Genomic DNA, 9,743 nt, shown 5'->3' with positions numbered 1-9,743 from the left:
AACTAATTTCAAAGTGGCAAACTTACGGACTAACATCTTTAATACATAGTGTTACAAATTTCCCCCTATAATTTCTTTTTGATTGAATCAAAGAGCAGTTAATCTGGGGTTAAAATACTTTTTTTGTTGTCACTCTTGCAATAATAATAATATTCAATGGTGTGAGGCTAAATTTCCTCCAGATTGAAGTGCAAATCATCTGAGAAAATCTACATAATTTTTTTTGGAAATGTGTGGCTGCTGAGGAGACTAAAAAACTTGATGAATGAAGTATTATCATTACGTCTTGATGGTATGTTTCAATGTGAAACAGCAAGGTTGATCAAGAACATATGTGTATATACTACATATATATGTAGTGTATATATGTATGTACATATATGTATGTGTGTATATGTATATAACTACAGGCATGCTGTCCTGCATGTTTTTCTTTTTTTATCCTCATGACTACATTCAAGTAAATAAATCCTAAAAAGAAAATGACTAAGCATTTTTAATACCTTTAATTTAGCAATGATGACCTTCTCCTTTCTTCACTGTCTAACAGCTGGGTTATTGAGACAAAAAGAGGAAAACCAGTGCACCGCTCTTTCAAAGTATAAACTTGTATGGATTTGAGTTGAGGATGGATGTCTTATTAAGTCCAGCTACGGGCCGAATGACAAGATGAAAGCATATGAGGGATAAAGTTGATGATTAATGAAGCCTTTCCACAACAGCATAACACATAAAGAAAGGTTAAAGAGTTGTTTACCTTTCCAGATCATATTGTCTGCAGTTATATTTTCATAGTAGTGCACAATCATATCTGATTAAATGTATTCATATTAATCATATAAGCAGGACAACAATTCTATTTTGTATTGGTAATATTTGAAATATTGGCCGCCACTGACAGTAGATGATAAGAAGAGGTAAAATTAAATGAGTTTATTCATCATCTTCCTTTCATTGTACCCTAGTACACTTCTCATTTATGGTAAACAACATTACTTTAAAGAAAAAAAGGTGCTGATCTTTGTCACTGAAAAATTTTGAAACTTTATACTCCTCTTTCAATCCTAAAATAACTTATTCCAGTTGTATAAAGCCCTCTTTTTTCATTTAAATCACAACTTCCTTAATGCATTTAATTACTGACCTGCTCTGAACGTGTTTTTTTTAACCAACATATTAAAGCATAGCTAGCAAAGAATCAGCATATACTATTATAGCTAATATATTTTTAATTCTACTAGTGTTGACTGGTAATCTTAAGATTCTCTACATCATAAAATGCTGTAAAAATATGTCCCTGCAGCATTGCAAGACATTCCCACTGAATTAAAGCAGCATGTTGTAAAATATTCATCTAAATGTGAAAATAAAGAGGAAGAATTTAAATAACTGTGTCTTGAAAGTTAACTGCAGTTTCACTACATGGGGTTACAGGTCAAACCAACTTGAACAATAATGAAAATTCTTCTTCTGTCAAGTTAAATAAAACATCAGTGGATTTAAATGATGACTAATCAGTTTACATTTAACAAAAATAAATGAAAGTGTTATCTTTTAATGGTCCTCTGGTCCATCTGGAGTAAATAATCACTTGCAAGCCACTGCAAGACAGTCAAAGTGGGCCCTGTCTATCACAATGTATCTAGTGTCTGCAAGCTTACTATTTAGCCTGCAGCCTGCCTTCCTCTCTTTTTTCATCCTGCTGTCTGAAAGACTTTTACACATGGATGAAAAGTCCTTCAGTCTCAGGTTACATGTCACTAACACAAGGTAACTTCAGCAGCACGCAAAAGAATCCAGCCTCAAAACAAACAGCAAAAGCAGAAATTAAAAAAAGAAAAAGAAATTTAGAAAAGTGACCAGCTGTTGCATGACAAAATGAGCTGAGGGATCATAAATAATAGTGTAAAACACAGGTGAGGGCAGAGATGTTAAATCCAAATCATGTCTGGGTGATCTCTTACTTTTGTTAGAAACAATCTGGGGCTCAGTTGTGAATATAAACCAACCAGCTGCCTTCAAATAAAAAAAAAAGTGATAAAATAAGAAATTAATACTGAAAAATAGTACAATTGAACAGGAATTTTTATTCTAAAGGGTTAAATATGTGTTGCATATGTGTCTGTTTGCCTTTGTGAAAGTGAAGATAGATGCTTGTCATACTTATCAATGTATTGCTTCACACCTCATGTCTTCTATCTTCAAGCATGTTTGTGCAAGTTTGTAGTCGTTTCTTGTCATTCAGCAGTGACTTCTGAAGGCCATTTGATTTGAGTTGATATTAGGGGAGAATTATTCTGTAACTACAGTCAAATCAAACACCTTAAGCCTTACATTAACTAGTGAAAAGCAAAATATTTTGTTGCTAACTAGAGCCTCATAAATAGTGTTTTGCCTGTAAAGCCAGACTACTGTTCCTGATTAAATTGGTGTTGACATCCTGATCCTGATCAGGCAGCATAAGAAGTACACACATGCACACACATATGTACAACACACACACTCACTTGTTCTCCCAAAGCACATCTGCTAGGCTTGACATCATTCCCTCCATAGACACACATATCACTTTTTTCCTCTGCCGAGGAACTAAAGGCCAGAAGCACAAATGGATCCACTCATCTGAACAGCAAAGCCTGGTCTATAGTTTGATGGTTGTGTTGATGGTTGCAGTCATGGAAATCATTGTCATGCTTGAGCAATGTGAAATTCTCCCAGCAAACCTCATCACTTATTCTCAAGAATCTGTTGAATTGTATGTCTGAAAAATGATGGCACCTGGATTTTTTAAAGGGGCCCTATTAGGCTATTTCGACTTTTCTGAGCTTTCTACAGTGTTATAGTGTTGAATACTCATCAGACAAGTGAGCTATGCGTTTTTTTTTAATCACATAAATGCATGCTTGAGTTTTCCAGTGTGTCTCTTTGTTCTGTTTCCATGGCACTGAAAAAAATTGGTTATAGAGAGTTTTTTTTCTATGTTGATGTAGGGGCAGACAAGAAATTAGACACGGAGTAGTGCAAAAGCTTCCGATAATTTTCAAAATAAGAGCCCCTGTGCAGATTTTCATTTACTGAACCATGTAAACATTACGTCATTAATCGTCAAGGTGTCTCAGTGTTTTTTTTTTTTTTTTTTTTATCATCATGGACGACGAGACACTTTTCCTGGAAGTGGAAAATTACAAGATTCTCCAGTTCTCCTGTGATTTCGCGGATCCAGCTAGACAGACTGCACTCGCGGGCGCTCTGCACCTGACACGCTCCTGGTGTAGATTGACGCACCACAGAGGTCGGAACAAAACCGAGGAGTAGTGATAACACAGCGCATACGCACCTGGTGGAAATGAGGTTAGGGTGGAAGACGCTACGTTGGACACTGCAACGATTTCAGTGTCAGCATGTCACACAAGACATGCTTCTTGGGCTGTGAGGGAAACCTACATTTTTTCAAATTCCCAAAAGAAACAATAGTTAGACAACAATGGATGGAGTTTGTTTTTAGGTGCTAGCCCCAAAGTTGTACCGTTTGTTTTTGTGACCAGCACTTCACGGAAGACTGCTGGATGAATAAGGGCCAGCACAACAAGGGATTTGCAACCAGGCTTTAGCTGAAAGGAGGGTCTGTTCCTACAATCTAGGTCCGCATTTCCGATCCTGAGCCACAAGCTGTAAGTAAAGCTGAATAAGTTGTCCAAATTGTTTTGATAGTGTGTGAGCAACAGTCAAACTACAGGAATTAACTCACACATACTTTACCTGATCACTACCAGTAGGTAACACATGTAATGATGACCAGAAAGTTAGCAATCAACACTGTAGATCAGGGCTACTCAATTCGGTCCTACGAGGACCAACACACCTGAGTCAAATTAATGAGTCATTGTGTAGAACCTGATTGGCTGTTAGAGCCACCTAATTTGACTCAGGTGTGTTGGTGCAGGGATACTGGATTGCGGCCCTCGTAGGACCGAATTGAGTAGCCCTGCTGTAGATGGAAATGCTACAAATGTAACAACCAGGCAAAAAAAAAAAAAAAAAAGGTGATTAGCCACATGGACATAGATGTACATGGAGTGGCTAGAAATACAACTATCTATAGTGTAACCAGTGTTGGGAGTAACACGTTACAAAGTAACGATATTACATTTTTGGGTAACGAAGTAGTGCGTTAAACTTAAAATATTGGTAACGAAATTACTTTACTGTAATGGTCGTCTCAGGAAGACCCGGAAATTCAGCCCACACACCGTTTGTTAAGAGAAATAGGAAGAGTAGAGGCAGGAAGGAAGCAGCTTTATAGCAGAAGTGGCAGTGCTGTGGAATAAAGAGTCTGGAAAGGGATCCAGAAATTGACAGCTTGGAATCCAGTCACCAGGTTAAAAGGTTTAGGCAGACAATGGCCAGATCTGTAGACAGAAAGCAGATACTCAACAGACTAGGCAGAGATCAGTGGTCAGTCCAAAAAAGGGTCAAAATCCAGATAGGCAGGAGGCAGGGAAGTCCGTCAGGGAATCAGGCAATGGGAGGTCCAAGAGTCATAGCAAGGTTGGCAACAGGGATCTAGAACAAGACAAGAATGAATGCAAGAAATCACACAAGGATCACTGATGACCTTCTGGCAGGGAAGCAGAAACTGAGGAGAGTTTAAATAGGGTGATGAACAGGTGAGGAAAGTGAGCACTCATGAGGTCCAGGTGGAGCAGATGAGCCTGATTGCATGAGCTACAGGTGAGGCAGACCAGCCTTCATGACATTTACTGGACTACAATAACGCATTTTTCTGCGTTACTCGAACCGTGTTTGCCATGTGTAAAGTTCTGATCTGCATGCTACTGCCTGTGTGTGTGCTTGCCTGGGCACGTTGCCATAGAGATCGATTTGCGTGACGTAGCTGATTGTGCTCCAACTAAAAAGAAAGAAAAATGAGGCTGGAGAGTCAGAGATACGGGCTTTTGGTCAGTGGTGATATTCGCATTATTTTCAGTTCAGTCCAGTTTCAGTCCAAACTTGTGGTGAAAGATCCTGCTCGCCGGTCAGTGGAAAGAGTTAAGCTTTTTTCAACATTTCCTGGAGCAGCCTGTAAGACAGAAATGAGCAAGCTAGTTGCAGGGGTCATTGTAGAAGATATGATGCCCCTGTCGACTATTGGTTTAGAAAAATACTAGATAAAATGATTATGAGACAAGTGTGCCAAATTCTTCCCACAGACAGGGATGTTGTTCTTATGGTTTCAAAGCAATTTTGTTTGCAATATACAGTAAACACTATGCAGACAGGCGGTGATGGTTCAGCGATGATGTTTGTCCATGTCAACATGGTGAATTAAGAAATGGTAAAGTAAAGTAATAAGTAGTGGCGTTACTTTTCAAATGCAGTAACGAGTAAAGTAATTTCATTACAGTTTACAGAAGTAATTAGTAACTAGTAATTAATTACTTTTTTAGAGTAACTACCCCAACACTGAGTGTAAAAATGCATGAAAGTGTTAGTAAATAGCATCATTACCTTACCTTGACCAATCAGAGGCAGCCCGCATCAGGGGAAGGTGGGGCTCAGGGCGGAAGAGTCTCATTCTGCTTGTTTCTGTCATGGGTCTGTGGACTCCATTGTCTGCCCTTCTGTTTCTTCTCTTTTCTTCCCCTGTGTGTTAAGTTATGTGTTTGTGTGGGCATGGCTGTTTCCTCTGACAGTTTCCTAGGCTTCCACAGCTGCCATTTATCTACTCATCACACCAGCAGTATATACACCACAGTCCTTTCTCCAATCGATGCCAGATTATTGAACTAACAACACGTTGTATCTGGTCTACTTCATTCTTGGGAATTTTGTCTTGCTCATGTACCAAATCTAATTTGTGCATTGTTCTTTCAGAGAACCCTGCTTAAGCCTCTTTGGATCCCTCATACTGTAGGATATACCTCACCTCCTGCTCCTGAGCCACACCCGCATCCACATCCTTCTAGGTCAGCCCGAGGAGCCAAAGTTCATCTGTCTGCCCTCTCGTGGTTCCTTCCAGTTAACTGGACTGTTTCTTCCCACAATAAAACCTTTTCCTGCTTTCTGGGTCTGCAATCTTGCTTCTGTGACAGTTTCTGGCAAGGCTGATCTAAGAGGATTGATATAAAATAAATAAAGGACTATATGAAAAATGCTGCCTTTGTGGACTCACATATTAAAATAATTTAGCCTGAAAGAAGTGTAATAGAGCCCCTTTAAAACTTAGTTTCCCTTTTCACATTTTTTTTGTTTTTAAGGTGTTCTGGTTTAGAAAATACTTCATGTTATTATTCATGCAATGTGTTTCACTTAGATATGATGTGAATGAATTTTTTTTTCCATACATATGAAATTCACTAAGATGCAATTTGTTGCCATCTTTGATCTCTCATTCTGACTCAGGATAATAAAGAACCAGGCTGGTGTGTAACAGAGAAGAACAAAGCACAGACAGTTGATGATATGTAAATATATGCACTGACTTTATGCTAATAAATTAAATTTGCTGTCCAAAAAGCAATATGAAAACTTGAGTGGTTTTTAAAATGGCTTTTTTCTACTTTTAGATCAAATGTTTTCTTTTTCATTCATTTATTTTATTTGTCAGGGACCATGCAAAAAAAAAACAAACAAACAAAAAAAAAAAAACAAATAAAAAAACAAACAAACAAAAACAAAAACATTAACCATTAATTAAACATTACTTATTGTAACATATTTAGCCAATGGCTAATTTCCATCTATGATCCCAGGGCAGATAAACAAATAAATGCAGTCAAATTCAAACAATATAATTACTATTAAACAAGCAATAACCCACTACAATATAACTCATAACTATAAAAATTCAAATTGATTAACCTACTCCACTATTCACTTTAATATATCATAGCTTTAATAACAGCTTTTAGAATCTAATGATTATAAATGATAAAAACTACCATTTTTGTACAAATTGCAAAACATATATTACATGCATTAATCTTGGCACTGATTTGTCAAAATCCATTTTTCAGTATTGCTTGAAAACTTCTGAAAATCATCACGTTTTCAAAACACCAGGAAGTTTATTCCACTCCTCAGCCTCCCTAAATGAAAACGATTGTGCAAAAATTAGGGAATTCTATATTTTCCTTGAACAGTTAACCTTATTTAAGGCTTTTATGAGCTTAGCTTATCTGAAAGTTTTTAATTATTTTTCTTTGTCATAGTTCTTTTTGTTAAATGATCAAGATTTATGTTTTGTAACTAATCAGATTAATAAAATATGAACAATTCAGCAACATAAACTTGTTTAAAGTCATTTGTTTGCACTTTGCTTTGCAATTTGTCTGTGGATCTACTCAAGAAAATCCCCAAAATGAACATATTTTTATGTGACATGTGAGTAAATTCAGAAAAACATAGATAAATAACATGTTGCCATAGTTATGGGGATAACACACACATTTACATAACCCTATCACCAGGGGATTAAAAATCCCTAATCCGAGCTCATTAAATATATGATAAATGAAAAAAGAGATATTTAACAATTTCTTTCAATTAAACTAAGACAAAGCAGGGGATTTTATCTTTGGAACCAAGGATAAAAGGATATAATCTATTCTTGGCTTTAGTCAGTAATGTTAAAAACCCCAAAGCAAGCCAGAAACCTGCGAGCCATCATAGAGTCGACCTGAATTTCAACATCTGTATCAAGTCAATTACAAAGTCATCCTTCTAGAGTAATTCAGAAAGTGAATGACTGATGTCTCAGACGGATTTAGAGACACTGTTCTGTGCATTTACCTTTATTAGACTGCTGATTCAGAACGCTGTGTCTGTCTCCTCACTGATAACTCTAACGTGAATCAATAACTCCACTTCTGAGGCCTCCACACTGGCCTCCTGTCTGTTGTGAGTTGAAGTTAAAATGGTGCCATTTCTCTCTGAATGGTTTCAGGGTAAAAAGAAATTTCTGATCTTGTCATAAACCTTCCAGCCATTGCAGATCATCCGGTACAGATTTGGTTTCTGACCCCTTGAGTTAGACCTAAACAAAATGAAGCTGTTTTCAGTTATTTTGCACTTTATTTTTGGAGTATATTTTCAGAGAACAGGAGGTCTGCTGCAACTTTTACTTCTTTAAAAGTCTCATGTTAAGATAATCCCATTCAGTGCACAGTTTATTCTGTTTTGTGTTACTGTGTCACAAAACAGAATAAACAGCTCACCTTGTTGAACTGTCTCATATAAATTAATATATCCTGCCTGGCATGAATTTAGACTATGATAATTCAGATATAAGCACTTTTCTTTTCTTTCTTCTTCTTTATTTTTTTTTTTTTTAGATGATGTGTTCTTTTTCATTTGCATCTCATTTCGGCCAAGTTATGATATTTTGCCTGCAAATGTCAAAACTTAGAAAGAAGTTATTAAAAAAAGTATAAAGTTATAGGATTTCTTAGAAAAAAAAACAAAAAAAAAACACTTTTAATTCCACAAGTTCCTGACGTTGTGTCTGTTTTGTTTAAAAGTAGAAAAAAAAACACAAAACAAAAAAAAAGGAAACGATTAATAAAAAGAAGGCAAAAGACACCTGCAGATGTGTTTGCATATCTGTCTTTTGACAAAACTCATTATGACATGCAAAATAGAAATGCAGAATCTCAGATTAGCTGAAGTGGCTTGTTCAGAGTTGGTTGGAAAGCTTCTTTGTCACAGTTCATCGATCATGTTTTGAATCCTGGTTGGCACTTTGCGCTTGTCTCTGAAGAGACTCCCCTCGAGCTCCATAAATTTTGGGTTCCCTGCTATGGTCGGCTGGTTTTAATTTAGAGTTGGAGGACTGACAGCAAAGCTGTCTGGCACTGTGATTTAAAGAAAAGAAACACTGGGAAGGGATAAAGCCCTTTTTCAGTGCTGGAAAACTAGAATGCAAGAAGTTGTATAAATAGATACTTATTCCCACATAAATATTGTACATATTTTAAAGCACTGTTCAATAAATTCATATTTTGGAATGTTTGTTTTTAAAGGGGCCCAACAGATTTGCATCATTGTAATAATACATACATGTGCATGAATGTGTTCTTGCAACAACAGTACATTGTTTGACTATTACACAATTCATCAGATCTGGCATGCATTTGAATGCAGCATTTAAGAGCAAAGTCTCACCACACTGTCAACACTTGATCAAGAGATGAAAACCAAAATTGGCACAAAATGTTTTGATTACAAAAGTGTTTGAATGATTCTAACAAATGAGGAGCATTGAATTTATATGGGACCAATGTTGGCTACTCAGAATCAATGACATATTTGCAGAAGAAATTAGCCTGACACACTCATACAATTAATATGTGGTAATATTCCGAGAAATGCATGATGTTTAAACAGTGACACTATTTTTAAAAGACAAAATAAGAAAAATCCAATGGGAATACACTGAATAACCCATTATAGTTACATTTATAAGGTGAACTGTGGCAGGTAAGTTAAATATGGCTTTATGTTAAAACTTAAAATTAGTTTAAACATGGATATGCATCACAATTTCTCACTCATTACAAAGAAAAAATATTAAAGCTACAGTTCAGGGCACATATATACTTATGCGCCATCTGAAAAAAAACAAAACAATATGAATTTCCTTAATGATAAAGTAACAATTTTTGCACACAAATGTTACTACTTCACAAATAATATTTTTCTATCCTTGCTTTAATGCATATGAATGTGTTGGTAGAAGTTAATCA

Source organism: Melanotaenia boesemani, chromosome 15 (genome assembly GCF_017639745.1).
Source record: "Melanotaenia boesemani isolate fMelBoe1 chromosome 15, fMelBoe1.pri, whole genome shotgun sequence".
Taxonomy (NCBI): domain Eukaryota; kingdom Metazoa; phylum Chordata; class Actinopteri; order Atheriniformes; family Melanotaeniidae; genus Melanotaenia; species Melanotaenia boesemani.
This window is presented reverse-complemented; position numbering follows the sequence as displayed.